We start from the raw sequence: 13,979 nt of genomic DNA, 5'->3' as shown, positions 1-13,979 counted from the left end.
TCATTGGAATAGGCAATGGATTAAAAAGTCAAGGGTTGGGGGGATGTTAGGGAGAACAGTGGGAAGTCAGTTTCCTAGAAACTATGGCTGTCTGTTGCTAAATGAACCATTTTCCATGTAGCTGCTTCTTTCTCATTCATTGCCATGGTAGAGCACGTGGTGAGATGGGTGTCTCTCCTGGGTGCCTCCACACAAGAGGCTCTCTGGGCAGCAAGCACTAAACCCACCAGGAAATTGTTTAACCAAAATTTGTGTTTCCCCCTCAGTCATTAAATAACCAATGCAGCAATGGTAGCCACACTCCCCAGCAATGAGTCTGTGACAATAACCACACAGTCAACCTTTTGTTCTCCAATCTCAGGAACATTTGGAATGACCCCTCCATCATCTCGACCCACGACAGACCCATTTTCTGGGGGAGGAAACAAAGAGTCTAAAAAGCAGGTATGAGACTTCAACAGAATACAGGCATCTTCAGGCTGAGTTCACCAGAGAGGCAACAGGCTACACTACATAAGCACAGTTTTGCACAAATCTTTTCTGAGACTTGGTTTTGGTCATCTTGCTCATTCAGAAACTAGTGGCATGGCTCTCGCTGCTGGAAAGAAAGTGATAGAAGCACTTGTCCATGCTTGATCCAGTAGAGGAAAGGACAAAACAGAGTGTATCTCACATCCCAGATTATTATGTGTTCCCTATTTGAAACAACTTTTACCCAAGCCTACCTGTGTTTCATTAGCATTGGAGATATCCAGCGGGCAAGGGAGGAGATGAAAGCGGGTGGATACAGGCAGGGCCAGATGACCCAGGGACTTTTGGGCCGTTGGTAAATATCTGGATTTTATTTTAAATGCAATAGGAAGCTACTGGAGGGTGTAACCAGGGAAACAATGTGACTTTTAGTTGTATTTTTCAAGAACCACTCTGGCCAATCTGTGGTGCATAGGTTATACGGGGAAAGAATCAAAGTCAGGAGACCCTTGCAGCAGTGCTATTTCAACCACACCCTGTGGACCAGTCCTAGTCTGCAAGCTGTTACCATCTACAAGGACAGGAACTGAGATGAAGTGTTTAGAGTCTTTTAAATATCTTGAAGTAGTTTAACATTGTGGCAATATCCAAGCAAGACTTTTTTTTTTTTTTTAATAAAAATATAAGGCTACAATGGACTCAGGGGGTGGGGTGGGAAATGGTCCTTTACCACAGATAATTTGAGAGGTCTTTGCAGTAATTCAGGGAAAGGGTGCTGGACACTTGAACAAGAGTGGATCAGGCACAGAGGAGACAGTGTTTCACTCTCCCAGGATCACAAATGGACAGTAAGAGGAAGCTGGAAGTTCAGGATACAGAGGCTAGAGCACCCAGTGACACCTCTGCCTCTGCCCACCTGCATTAAACCTGAGCACTTGTCAATTCTCTGAAAAGTGGCAACCAATAACATTGTTTCATTCCTGAAAATAATGTTACACATGGCATAAATGTTAACAGTTCAGACACTGGAGTGAAGCTACCCTGTATTTAAATACTGATTTCACCATGGTGTGACCTTGCATGAGTTACTTAACCTCTCTGGGCTTATCAATAAAATGGGAATAATAATAGCCTCTTCCCGACAAGTTGTCCATGAGGGTAAAATAAGAAGAAGCCTGAGAAGAGGTTGAAACCTAACCAACAGTCACTCAGTCATTAGTTGTTCATGTATCTTCCTGTGAAGAAAAAGCTTCATAGCAAGATTGTGGTCACAGAATCACTCACTTCTGCAAAGTATCTTACATTGGACAAAGTCCCATCACACACATTGCTTCATGAAACCTCTGCAATGACATTTAGAAGGAAGGAGAAACAGGCCCAATTTTCTGTTGAGGAAAATGAGGCTTAATTTATATAGAGAAGTTCCCAAACTTGCCCCAAGTGGATGAGGTATTAATTCATCTGTCTGCTCCCCCACTGGAAACAAACTGTCCAAGAAGTCATAGAAGCAGCAAGGAGAGGCCAGGTGCAGTGGCTCAGGCCTGTAATCCCAGCACTTTGGGAGGCTGAGGTGGGCGGATCACTTGAGGTCAGGAGTTCAAGACCAGTCTGGCCAACATAGTGAACCTCATCTTTACTAAAAATACAAAAATTAGCCGGGTGTGGTGGTGTGTGCCTATAGTCCCAGCTACTAGGGAGGCTGAGGCAGGAGAATCGCTTGAACCCAGTAGGCGGAGGCTGCAGTGAGCCAAGATTGTCCCACTGTACTCCAGCCTGGATGACAGAGTGAAACTGTGTCTCAATAAAAGAAGAAGAGGAAGAGGAAGAAGATGGAGGAGGAGGAGGAGAAGAAGAAAGAGGGGAAGAAGAAGAAGGAGGAGAAGGAGGAGGAGGAGAAGGAGAAGGAGGAGAAGAAGGAGAAGGAGAACTCCCCATTCTTCCTCTACAGAACCTTTTTTACTCCCTTTTCACTCTGTCTTCCTCTGGTCTTTATCCCCAAGGTTTAGCCATGACATGATTTTGCTGTGAGCATTTTCTATAATTTTTTTCTTCCTTGCTAACATTTTTAATATTACTTAATTTTCATTAATATAAAGTATTTAGACCAGGTCCAGTGGCTCACATGTGTTTTCCCAGCACTTTGGGAGGCCAAAGCAGGAGGATCACTTGAGGCCAGGAGTTCAAGACTAGCCTGGACAACATAGGGAGATCCCATCTTTACAAAGAAAACAAAATTAAGTTAGCTGGGCACAGTGGCACACACCTGTAACCCCAGTTACATGAGAGGTTGAGGCAGAAAGATGGCTTGAGTCCAAGAGGTTGAAGCTGCAGTGAGCTATGGTCATGCCACTGCACCCCAGCCTGGGCAACAGAGTGGGACCCTGTCTCAAAAAAAAAATTGATAGATCGATAGATACACAGATAGAATCCCCAAATCTTTTCTAAATGCATTTCTTATTATGATGTAGCTCTCAATTTTGGTTTCTTTTAATCTGCCTTTAACATTCTGCCATGATCATTAGTCTGAATTATGCCTGGTTTGTAAGGAGAGAGAAAGAAAAAATTAGATAATTGGTGAAAAACTCCCTGAGATGAAGAAAAACATGGATCCTCAAATTGAAAGGACATATCAGGAGAAAAGGTGTTAAAAAAAAAAAAAAAAAAAAAGATCCATACCTAGACATATCAAAGTCAGATCTGGAACTTTTTCTTTTTTTTAATTTAAAGTGTGAGGGTAGTTATATAAAATGCAGGTCTATTTGGATATGAAGAATGTATTCTGAATTTTATGAGAGTAGTTAATAATCCCAACAGTTTGATATTTTTTAGAGGAATCTTTAAGGAACTAATGTGTCTTGTTTTAAGAGATATTTGTCTGAAGTTCAGAAATTCCTTAAATTTCACCTTGGTTTCTTTTTCTTCTGTGAAATTTAAGATAAATTAAAAGTAATATTTTTTAACTGAAATGTAATTAGTGGTCAACTCTGAGTCCGAGATAGACACAGTCTCTACTAAGAATTGGGTCTATGTGGCAACCCTAGTTGTTGACTCATGTTAGAAAATGGACTAATTATACTTTTAGGTCATTGAGAGGGAATTCAGATGTCTCCTAAACACCTATGTTACTACCACGAAATAACTGCGGCACTGAGGGAAGTTTGGCTCCCAAAAAAGTGAAGTTAATAGGAGCTCTACAAATATTGGTGAGAAAGATTCCACCTTTCAGCTTAGTTAGACAAGTGAGTTTTCATGGGAATAAGGCAACAGGATAAAAAGGTAACCTCTGTAAACATCCCAAGAAGAAGGAGTTTCCATCCAATTTATTTGTTTTTAATTAGGACCTTAGGTAGAGCTTTCCTCCAACTGTGACTGCTTGAGGCCAGTTCTAAGCGTCATCAGCAATGAAGGACACCAGCCCACCTGTGAGGGTTTGGAACTTTAGCTGGGAAACTCCTCCCACTAGATCCATGATTCTCAACCCAGGCCAACCATCAGCTCTCTGGGGAGCTTTTCACAGATGCCTTGGCCTCACTCCACACCTTCTGAAATAGAATCTCCAGGGGCAGGACAAGCATGGGTGTATTTTTTAAATATTCCACAGGCAATTCAGCTGTACATTGGTTAAGTACCACAGGACTAGTTTGTAGAATTCTCAAGGGCAATGTGCTATCTTTTGGAGGCAACGGGAGTGTTGAATGAAAAGAGAACTAAAATCAGATAAATTTTCATATTCTTTGCTTACTATACAAGTAGTACAGTTTACCTTTCTAAACATCAATTTCCTTAAGCATATCATATTTTTTAAAAATCAATTTTCTCATCTACTAAAAAGAATTTAATAAAATATTGTGTAGGTGTTTTTAAGCCTGTGGAATTTTACAAGTAGTACAGTTTACCTTTCTAAACATCAATTTCCATAAGCATAATTCTTAAAAATCAATTTTCTCATCTACTAAAAAGAATTTAATAAAATATTGTGTATGTTTTTAAGCCTGTGGAATTCCAGGAATTCTGGAGAAAGGTGCAGGCATACCACCCACTTCCTTGCTGTGGAAAGCACCACCTTGCTGGTCATTTTTTTAAAATTTCTCTTGAAGGAGAAATAAACTAAGCCACAGAAGATAGCAATCTTTGCATAAAACAGCAGGAAGGAAGGAGTCATTTGCCTCTGGACCTGTTGCCACTTCAAGATTGTTGATGGCACCAGAGGGGCCCAGGCTGCTCAGAAGCGGTGATGGGTGGATGCGGGAAAGGATTTGTTGTCTTCCAAGCTTTCTCTGAGACAGACGAATGTGAGAGTCCTTGGCAGGGACATTGAAAGTCAGACGAGACTGGAAACAGTCAATCTGATGGCTCACAGAGAGGAGCCAAGAGTCCAGAGAGAGGGAACAGGGCAAACAGGCCTCGTTCAACAAATGTAACCCAATTCCACTGTTACGTGTTATAGAAAAAGAACATTCATTCAACAAATGTAACCCAATACCACTGTTACGTGTTATAGAAAAAGAACATTCTTTCACTTGAGTGCTAGTGTCTGTTCTCCAGGACACAGTATGTTCACGAGATCTCTGGGTCTCAGTGGACAGACTGAGATGTGTGTATTTTATACCACTGAGACTTTTTAAAAAAACAAGGTCTGAACAATGCATAAAATATGGTCCCATGTATATTTTAAAATAATATTTATGTTTAAATCTATACCTGTGAATGGACTCTTGGAGAAGGTCTAGAAAAATATAGAGCAGACTATTAACAAAGTTTAATTGTGGGGAGAGTAGTGGAAGGGAAGAAACCATGTAAATAGAAGGGGAACCATTACTTTTGACTCTACAATCTATTTCAATTTTTTGCAACATGGGGATGTTGCTTTTTTAATTCTAAACACCACAAAAAGGTAAAAATAGTTTTTAAAAAAAATAGCTATCAGCCACCAATGCCATTTGACCACCAGACTAATTTTTCTTTCTTGGAAATACTAAAAGCTATAAAGTGTAGGGGTTGGTTAGTTTGTTTGTCTTGTTCTGTTGCCCAGGCTGGAGTGCAGTGGCACAATCTCGGCTCACGGTAGCCTCCACCTCCCAGGCTCAAATGATTCTCCTGCCTCAGACCCTAAGTAGCTGGGATTACAGGCACATGCCACCACACCCAGCTAATTTTTGTGTTTTTACTAGAGATGGGGTTTCGCTATGTTGCTTAGGCTGGTCTCGAACTCCTGGCCTCAAGTGATCCACCCACCTCAGCCTCCCAAAGTGCTGGGATTAAAAGCGTGAGCCACTGCACCTGATCCAAGTACAGAATTTTTTAGTAATTCTATAAGAAAAAATCAGTACTTTAGATATAATTAGAAAAATGATGTCAAGAATGAATTAATATTTTTAAACTATGGCTATGTCTATGCTTATGATATCTACATAGAGACAAACATTATAATGGTTGATAAAAATTATTAATGAATTGCTTAACTATCCACATGCAAAAGAATGAAGGTGAACACCTATTACCTTATGCCATTTACAAAATTAACTCAAAATGGAACAAAGACTTATACATATGAGCTAAAATATAAAATTCTCAGAAGAAGGCATATGGAAAAAGCTTCAGGACATTGAATTTGGCAATCATATCTTAGATATGACACCAAAAGTGCAGGCAAAAAAGAAAAAAATAAAGAAATTAGACCATCAACATTTTAAACTGTTATGCATCAAAAGACACTACCAACTCAGTGGAAAGGTAACCCAAAGAATGGAAGAAAATATCTGCAAATAATATATCTGATAGGGAATTAATATCCAGAATATGTAAAGAATTTCTACAACACACGAAAAAAAAAAACCCTAATTTTAAAATGGGCAAAAGATTTACAAATGGCCAATAAGCACATGAAATGGTGTTCAACATCACTAAACATTAGGGAAATGCAAATCAAAACCACAACAAGATGCTTCCCACACATTAGGATGTCTATTATTTTTTACATTAAAAACAGAAAATAACAAGTGTTGGTAAGAATGTGGAGAAATTGGGACCCTTGTGTACTGCTGTAGGGATGTAAAATAAAATGGTGCAGCTGCTGTGAAAAAACAGTAGGATGGTTCCTCAAAATATTAAAAATAAGGGGTGATCCAATAATTCCACTTCTGGTTATACACCCAAAATAATTGAAAGCATAAACTTAAATAGATATTTGTACACCAATGTTTATCGCAGCATTATTCCCAGTAGCCAAAAGATGGTGTATTAATTAGGGGCCTGGGTTCTGCAGAGAAACAAAACCAACAGGGGACACACACACACACACACACACAAACACACACACACATACACGGACAGATTGATTTTGAGAATTGGTTCACACAATTGTGAAGGCTTGCAAGTCCAAAACCTACAGGGTAGGCTAGCAGGCTGAAGGTGCAAGGAAGACTTGCTGTAGTCTCAAGTTCAAAGGCAGTCTGGAGGCAGAATTCTCTCTTCTTGAGTGGAATTCAATCTTTTTCTATTGAGGCCTTCAATTGATTAGATGAAGCCTACCAACATTATGGAGGCCATACTCAAAGTCTACTGATTTAAATGTTAACCTCATCTGTATTAGTCCATTTTCACACTGCTATGAAGAAATACCCAAGACTGGGTAATTCATAAAAGAAAGAGGTTTAATTGACTCACAGTTCCACACGGCTGGGGAGGCTTAGGAAACTTACAATCATGGCAGAAGGCAAAGGGTAAGCAAGGACCTTCTTCACATGGTGGCAGGAAACAGAGAAAGCAAGTGGGGAAAGAGTCCCTTCTAAAACCATCAGGTTTCATGAGAACTCACTCAGTATCACGAGAACAGCATGGGGGAAACCGTCCCCATGATCCAATCACCTCCCACCAGGTCCCTCCCTCTCCACGTGGGGATTATGGGGATTACAATTTCAGATGAGGTTTGGGTGGGGACACAAAGCCAAACCACATCATCAACTAAAAAATATCTTCAAAGAAACATTTAGGATAATGTTTGGCCAAATAGCTCAGTACTGTGGCCTAGACAAGTTGACACATAATTAACCATCACAGGTGAAAACAACCTAAGTCCCTCTACCAATGAATGAATGGATAAACAAAAGATGGTATATACATACAATGAAATATTATTCAGCCTTAAAAAGGAAGGATATTCTGGCACATACCACAACATGGATGATACTTGAAGACATTTTGCTAAATGAAATAAGCTAAACATAAAAGAATAAATATTATATAATTCCACTTATATGAGGTACCTAGAATAGTCAAATTCGTAAAAATAGAAAGTAGAATATTGGTTCCAGAAGCTGACAAAGTAAGGGGTACAGGGATTTATTGTTTAATGAGTATTAAGTTTCAGTTTGGGAAGATGAAAAATGTCTGGAGATGGATGGTGGTGATGGTTACACACAATGTGAATGTACTTAATGCCATTGAACTGTATACTTAAAAATGGTTAAGATGGTAAATTTTATGTTATATATTTTACCACAATAAAAAAGGAATTGCTTACATGTACAGGCTTTACTGTGAGCCAGACAATATACTGAATGCTCTCCATGGCTTTTCTCATGTAATGCGTATGAGTATCCCCATTTTACAGACAATAAAACCTTCTAGAGGAAAGTGACTTGCTCAAGGCCACATTGGTAAGAATCAGATCTGGAATTCAAACCCTCACAGTCTGACTTCAAAGCCTGTGTGCTTAGTCACTATGCCATACTGAAAAGAGCAACTACATTAGATAAAGAGCAACCTAAAACATTTTTCAAATATTTTAAAGTTGATTCAATACACAAAATATTTAAGGAATGAATTCCCAAAAAGATAGATGCCAAATCCAGAATGGGTAAGATTAATAACTATATACCTAAAATAGACCTTCATTGATATTCACCATGAGAAGTTCTTAGCCCAAAACCACAGCATGTCCAGAAATAAAAAGAGGAAGTGAGATGCCCCAAAAGCAGAAGTAGAATGTTTACCTGGCATCTGACCCATTTTCCCACAAGTCTTGGGACATTTCATAGTTTCTCAATTTATTTTTTTAAATAAAAATAGTGTGGTCACAACTTCCTTTTTCAAAGGGGACAGTCATTCAATTGACATGTATTGAGTGTCTGCTAGACAACCAGGTGCTATGTGGGTTTTGTTCAAACAAGGTGAAAAGACAGAGTGCATGCCTGCAATGAGATCCACATGTCTCCTGTCTCCATATGGAGCACATTTCATAGACAAGATTCACATTGATATTCTGGCCCCCGCCAGGCAAATTTTACCAAATCAATATCTCCAAATATGCCCTTTCTCCAATGATCTTCCTTCCATGTACTTCTCAACTATCACCACCACAAACAAGAAGAGCAGCCATAGCTGTATTATACCTAAGGTAGCATAGCCTATTGGTTAAGGCTCGGGCTACAAAGTTAGACTGGGTCTACACCTGCCACTTGTTCACTGTGTAATCTTGGGCAAATTTCTTAAACTGCCTTTGCCCTTGTCTCCTCAACTAGAAAAACAGGACACAAATAGGTACCAACCCTCACAGGAGGATGTGAGGAGGACATGACCATCATCAGAACGTTCTCCATGTATTAAGTGATCAGAAAATATTAGTCACAGATGTATCAAATAGGCATCTGTGAATAATGGACTGTTCCAGGGATCCGGGGAGACGAATAAATGATTATGTGAGAGAAAAAGGGCCTCTAGAGATCATTTCACAGATGATGGCAAGGAGGACCACAAAGGTTCAATGTCTTGCCTGAGGTCACACAGGTGGTCAACAGCAGCATCAGGCACACCTCTCTACCACAGAACAATGCTCTCAGGGAAGAGAAAGCAAGGGAACTCCAAAGTGACTCTCCACTTAAGTGCATATTACAGTTCTTATCTACTTCAATAATTGTAAGTTATGAAGTTATATGTGTTAAAATGTGAGTAGATGATTCTATCAGTAGGATGAGAAAGAGCTACTCGGCATACACTATGGGCGTGTATGCGGATAGGAAGCATTGTAACAATCACATCCATGTCAAAGATTTTAGGGCATGGCCTGTTAACAAAAAGTAGCCTGGGTAACTGCCCTGAGCACCAGACCACTTAAACAGAGCTCCAAGACAGCCACCATGGAATGAGTCCAAAACACAGACTCACTGCCCATCCCTACCCACCCAACCTGCAGGACCTGGATGGAGGTTATAGAAGCAGTGGAGCAGATGGGAAGGGAATGCTGGGCAAGAGAGAAGACAGGACCCCAGAGATGGATTATTCCAGAAACACCTCTTCTGTGTAACTGCTGACAGTTCGGCTTGCCATCTCCCCACTAATCTACCTCCCAAGCCTCTCTTTCCTTATCAGGTAATTTATGCTGTCCCTTCCCACCTCTCCCATCTTTCCAAACTTTCCTCCAACTAACCTCCCACAGATTATCCCAATGTCCCAACATCCACAGGATAGCTCCTCACTTTCCAGCCATAGTGCCTTTGCCCCTGCAAAAGGTCTCCTTCCTCCTAAAATGTTCCTGCTCCTCTATAATCCCTTCCCTTCCTCCCATTCCCAAACCAAAACTGTTTGACAAAACCCATTCCCAGAAACGCAAGCCCTTCTCTGAAGCCATCCTACAACAGATAGCCTTTTTCTATCCCCTGCATTTCAGAACCTTCTAGATCTTCCTAAGAAGATCAATTCTCCCTCACTCCTCATTCAAGACTCTCTCTCCTTATAGCCTCATACAATGCTGGCTAGCAAGTGGTCAGCACTCAGTTAATACCAGTTGCTAGAGCAGAAGTCAAAATGGCAGCTGGGGAAACTGATGTGCAACAGTGCAGGCTGGGAAGGAAGATAACAAAGAGTGAGTACAACAGCAAAGACATGCTATGGGACTACAGGCCAGAACTATTCCAAGTGTTTAATGTATGCTAACTCAGTACTCGAGACAACCCCATGATGTAGGTGCCATTATTATTAGCACATTACAGATGAGGGAACTGAGAAGGAAACTCACCACAGAGGAGGAAACTCTCCATGTTACAGAGGAGGAAGCTGAGGCACAGGGGGGCTAAGTAACTTGCCCTAGGTAAGTTACTGTTGTAGGGCTGTAAATTGAACCAGGCCAGCTGGCTCTTTACATTGCTTCTCTGCAATACTGTTCCTTCTAAGCCTGCTTCCCTGCAAATCACTTCAGCTGCTCCATCCACTTTGTATGCATTACCTTTCTGAATCAAAAACACACTCAGAATTTTTTTTTTTTTTAGACGGAGTCTCACTCTGTCGCCAGAGCTGGAGATGGCTGGAGTGCAGTGGCGTGATCTTGGCTCACTGCAATCTGTGTCTCTTGGGTTCAAGAGTTTCTCTTGCCTCAGCCTCCCAAGTAGCTGGGATTACAGGTGCGCACCACCACACCCAGCTAATTTTTGTATTTTTAGCAGAGACAGGGATTCACCATGTTGGCCAGGATGGTTTCGATCTCCTGACCTCATGGTCAACCTGCCTTGGCCTCCCAAAGTGCTGGGATTACAGGCGTGAGCCACTGCGCCCAGGCTGCAACTTTTAATTATCGTTCTACGTTCCCATCTACTGCTTTCTGAGCCGGAAATTAAAGATCCATTCTATCCAGCTCTCCCATGACAGTAAATAACATATGACAAAAGTCTCAAATCCAAAACATTGGTTAAACAGAGGGGATTATAGATGTTTCAGATGGAGTGGGTCTCAGGCCACTCACTTAACTGAATATTTTTCATCATTCTGTTTCTAAATCCTGAAATGTATACCGGAACTATCTGCAAGCATGTACATATAACAATTTTATATTATTTTGATAGAATTATTGTTTTAATATACAATTATAAGGTCGGGTGCAGTGGTTCACATCTGTAATCCCAGCACTTTGCGAGGCCAAGGGAGGCACATAACCTGAGGTCAGGAGTTCAAGACCAGCCTGGCCAACATGGCGAAACCCCGTCTTTACTAAAAATACAAAAATTAGCTGGGCACGGTGGCAGCCATCTGTAATCCCAGCTACTTGGGAGGCTGAGTCAGGAGAATCTCTTGAACCCGGGAGGCAGAGGTTCCAGTAAGCCGAGATCGTGCCATTGCACTCCAGCCTTGGCGGCAAGAGCGAGACTGTCTCAAAAACAAACAAACTACAACAACAACAACAAAATATATATAGCGTATATAGAGTATACTATATAGCATACATAGAGCATATATACCATATAGCATAGTGTATACATAGCATGTATATAGTATATATACCATACTATATAGTGCATATATACTATATGGTATATATATACAATTATAAGTTTATGAACACACAAGTGGTCTGTCACATGTTTGTTTGTTTTTAACTATTATAAAGGAATTCAGGTCTCCCACTATGGATAGGAGAATACCGAAAAGATATATATTTGACTTGCAACTACCTCCAGATTTAAGTGAAAAATCCAGCAACTACCTGCATAACCCAGGTTTTACATAATTTATATTAGACATCCTATTAACAGAAGCAAACGTGTTAATTCTGAAAAGATCAGATAATTTTCTCAATCTCCCATCAAAACAGTCCCAGAGTTGGGGATAAAAAACGATTTTGGCTTTACAAATATCCACAGTATTTTCACAGAAAGAAAATAGAGAAATAAATTTATCAATAGATTCAATTTTGGAGTTAGAGGTTTACAACAGAATATCAGTCACATTGCTGCTCCCAGGATATTTAAAACTAGCTCACCAAAAAAAAAAAAAAAAAAGAATAGCAAACCAAAAAAATTAAATTAAAATGTTAGTGAAACGGAAGAGAAGGGAGCGAAGGGTCCAGTTTGTCGCAGCAAGTGTTACTTTTCTCCCCTTGATGAAGAGAAAGCTGGTGAGAACAGTAAAAAGACACAGGATAGAGATCACGGCAAGAGAAATATGATATCCAGCACGTATCCAAAACTTACCCAACTTGGTCTGTTTACTCAACACTTTATTTTTCCCACTTTGCCAGCTTAAAATCAGACAGCGGCTGGGCTTTTGTTGTTGCTGTTTCTGTTCTTTTGATCCCAGAGCCCCATGAAAATTAAACCGTGTGTTGGATGGGATCTGGCCACGTCTCGCATTGGGTGGGGGGGGAATTTTTAAACTTGGGTCCCTAGTCGCTTCTTTGGGAAAACGAATAAATAATAAGTGGCGAGAAGGAGAGGACGTGGGGGACGTGCTCGGCTGACGTCGGCCCGCGAGGGGGCCGCACAGCTTCTCAGCACAGCTGTCCAGATGTGCTTCATCTGTTCCCCCCGCGGGGCACGGGCCTCGGCGGCCGCGGCTGGCACAAGCCCCAGCTCATTGGTGGCCGCAGCTCTTCACTTGCCGCCGATTGGCCGGGCGGCCCGCCACTCCGGAGGGCCTCGGGCCCGCCCCTCCCTCAGGCCCGCTGGCTGCATCCTAAGGGAACGTGGAAGTGCAGCGCCGTCGCTGATGTGGCACTCGGCGGCTGCGCGCCCGGGACGGCTCGGGGCAGAGAGGGAGGTTGCCTACTCCCAGGTCTTGCCCCTGCCCCGGCCCTGTTATGCCCCTCCTTTTAGACAGACCGCTTTGTTTAAACAGGATGATTTGTAGCCGTTTGGAGGCTGAAAATAAGGCGGATGATTTGTAGCCGTTTGGGGGCTGAAAATAAGACGCGCCTGGTGCTTGGAGTGGAAGAGGCTGGGGCTCCGGGCTGCCCACGCCCCCAAAGGGCGTTCAGGCCACGCCTTGGGATTCCTCTCTCTTCACTTTCTCCAGGGAGCAAATAATAGGGCCCAAGAGCCTGCTCCCTGGGGACGGTATTCTTTCTTTCGGTGGAGGGAAAACCTTAATGAACCCTTCGTTGAAGTCCTTATTAACCAGAATTGAAGTTGTTCCTGCGGAGATGACCAGGACTGGGTATGAGAGTGGTTTGGCAGACCTGCTTGGTTTTTTGTATTGAGTGATGGTCGTTGTAGGGAACCGAGAAATACTGCTTTGTTGTGTGAGAATTGAGAAAGGACTGCGCCAAACGTTGCTTTGAACTTGGGAAAGCAGTTGGAGGGTTAACCAGTTTTTTGATTAGTGGGTTAGAAGGAGAGGAGGAAAGAAGAGATCTGCAAATCAATTGCCATTATAATTTGTGCATATTGACAGAAACGTTCCCTCATTGAAATATTAAGTGGGCAAGAGCCACACTCACTAGGCTGCACGCCAGGGAAGGCGCCAGACCCTGCATTAAACAGTTTTTACCTGCATTATCACATTTAATTCTTACAAGTACCTTATAAAATAGATATTAAAATAATCTCCAAGACCCAGCACCTATCCCAGCCTACCACAGATGTCTCCAAACATATGTTTGCAGCACTCCATCATAGGTACATAAACTCATCTGCAATTTGCCATCCCTGCAGGGGTCAGAATTTATTATGAGTGTCCAAAGCTTTCACTACAATGATAATGTCTTGTTTGTTGGTGTATTTGTCATCTATTGCTGCGCAACA

General features: G+C 41.6%; 1 protein-coding gene across 3 annotated transcripts in view; it reads right to left on the bottom strand.

Moving 5' to 3' along the window:
- Positions 1-12,992, bottom strand: part of TMEM45A (transmembrane protein 45A) — an 84,664-nt gene extending 71,672 nt beyond the window's left edge. The window contains exon 1 of one of the 3 annotated variants that reach the window (XM_009445960.5): positions 12,432-12,992. The gene's annotated coding sequence lies outside the window, so the exon portion shown is untranslated. The remainder of the gene's footprint in view (positions 1-12,431) is intronic. The other 2 variants (XM_009445958.5, XM_063805151.1) reach the window with 2 other exon arrangements.
- Between the last annotated feature and the right edge of the window lie 987 nt (positions 12,993-13,979).

This window comes from Pan troglodytes, chromosome 2 (genome assembly GCF_028858775.2).
Source record: "Pan troglodytes isolate AG18354 chromosome 2, NHGRI_mPanTro3-v2.0_pri, whole genome shotgun sequence".
Classification (NCBI taxonomy): Eukaryota; Metazoa; Chordata; class Mammalia; order Primates; family Hominidae; genus Pan; species Pan troglodytes.
This window is presented reverse-complemented; position numbering and strand designations above follow the sequence as displayed.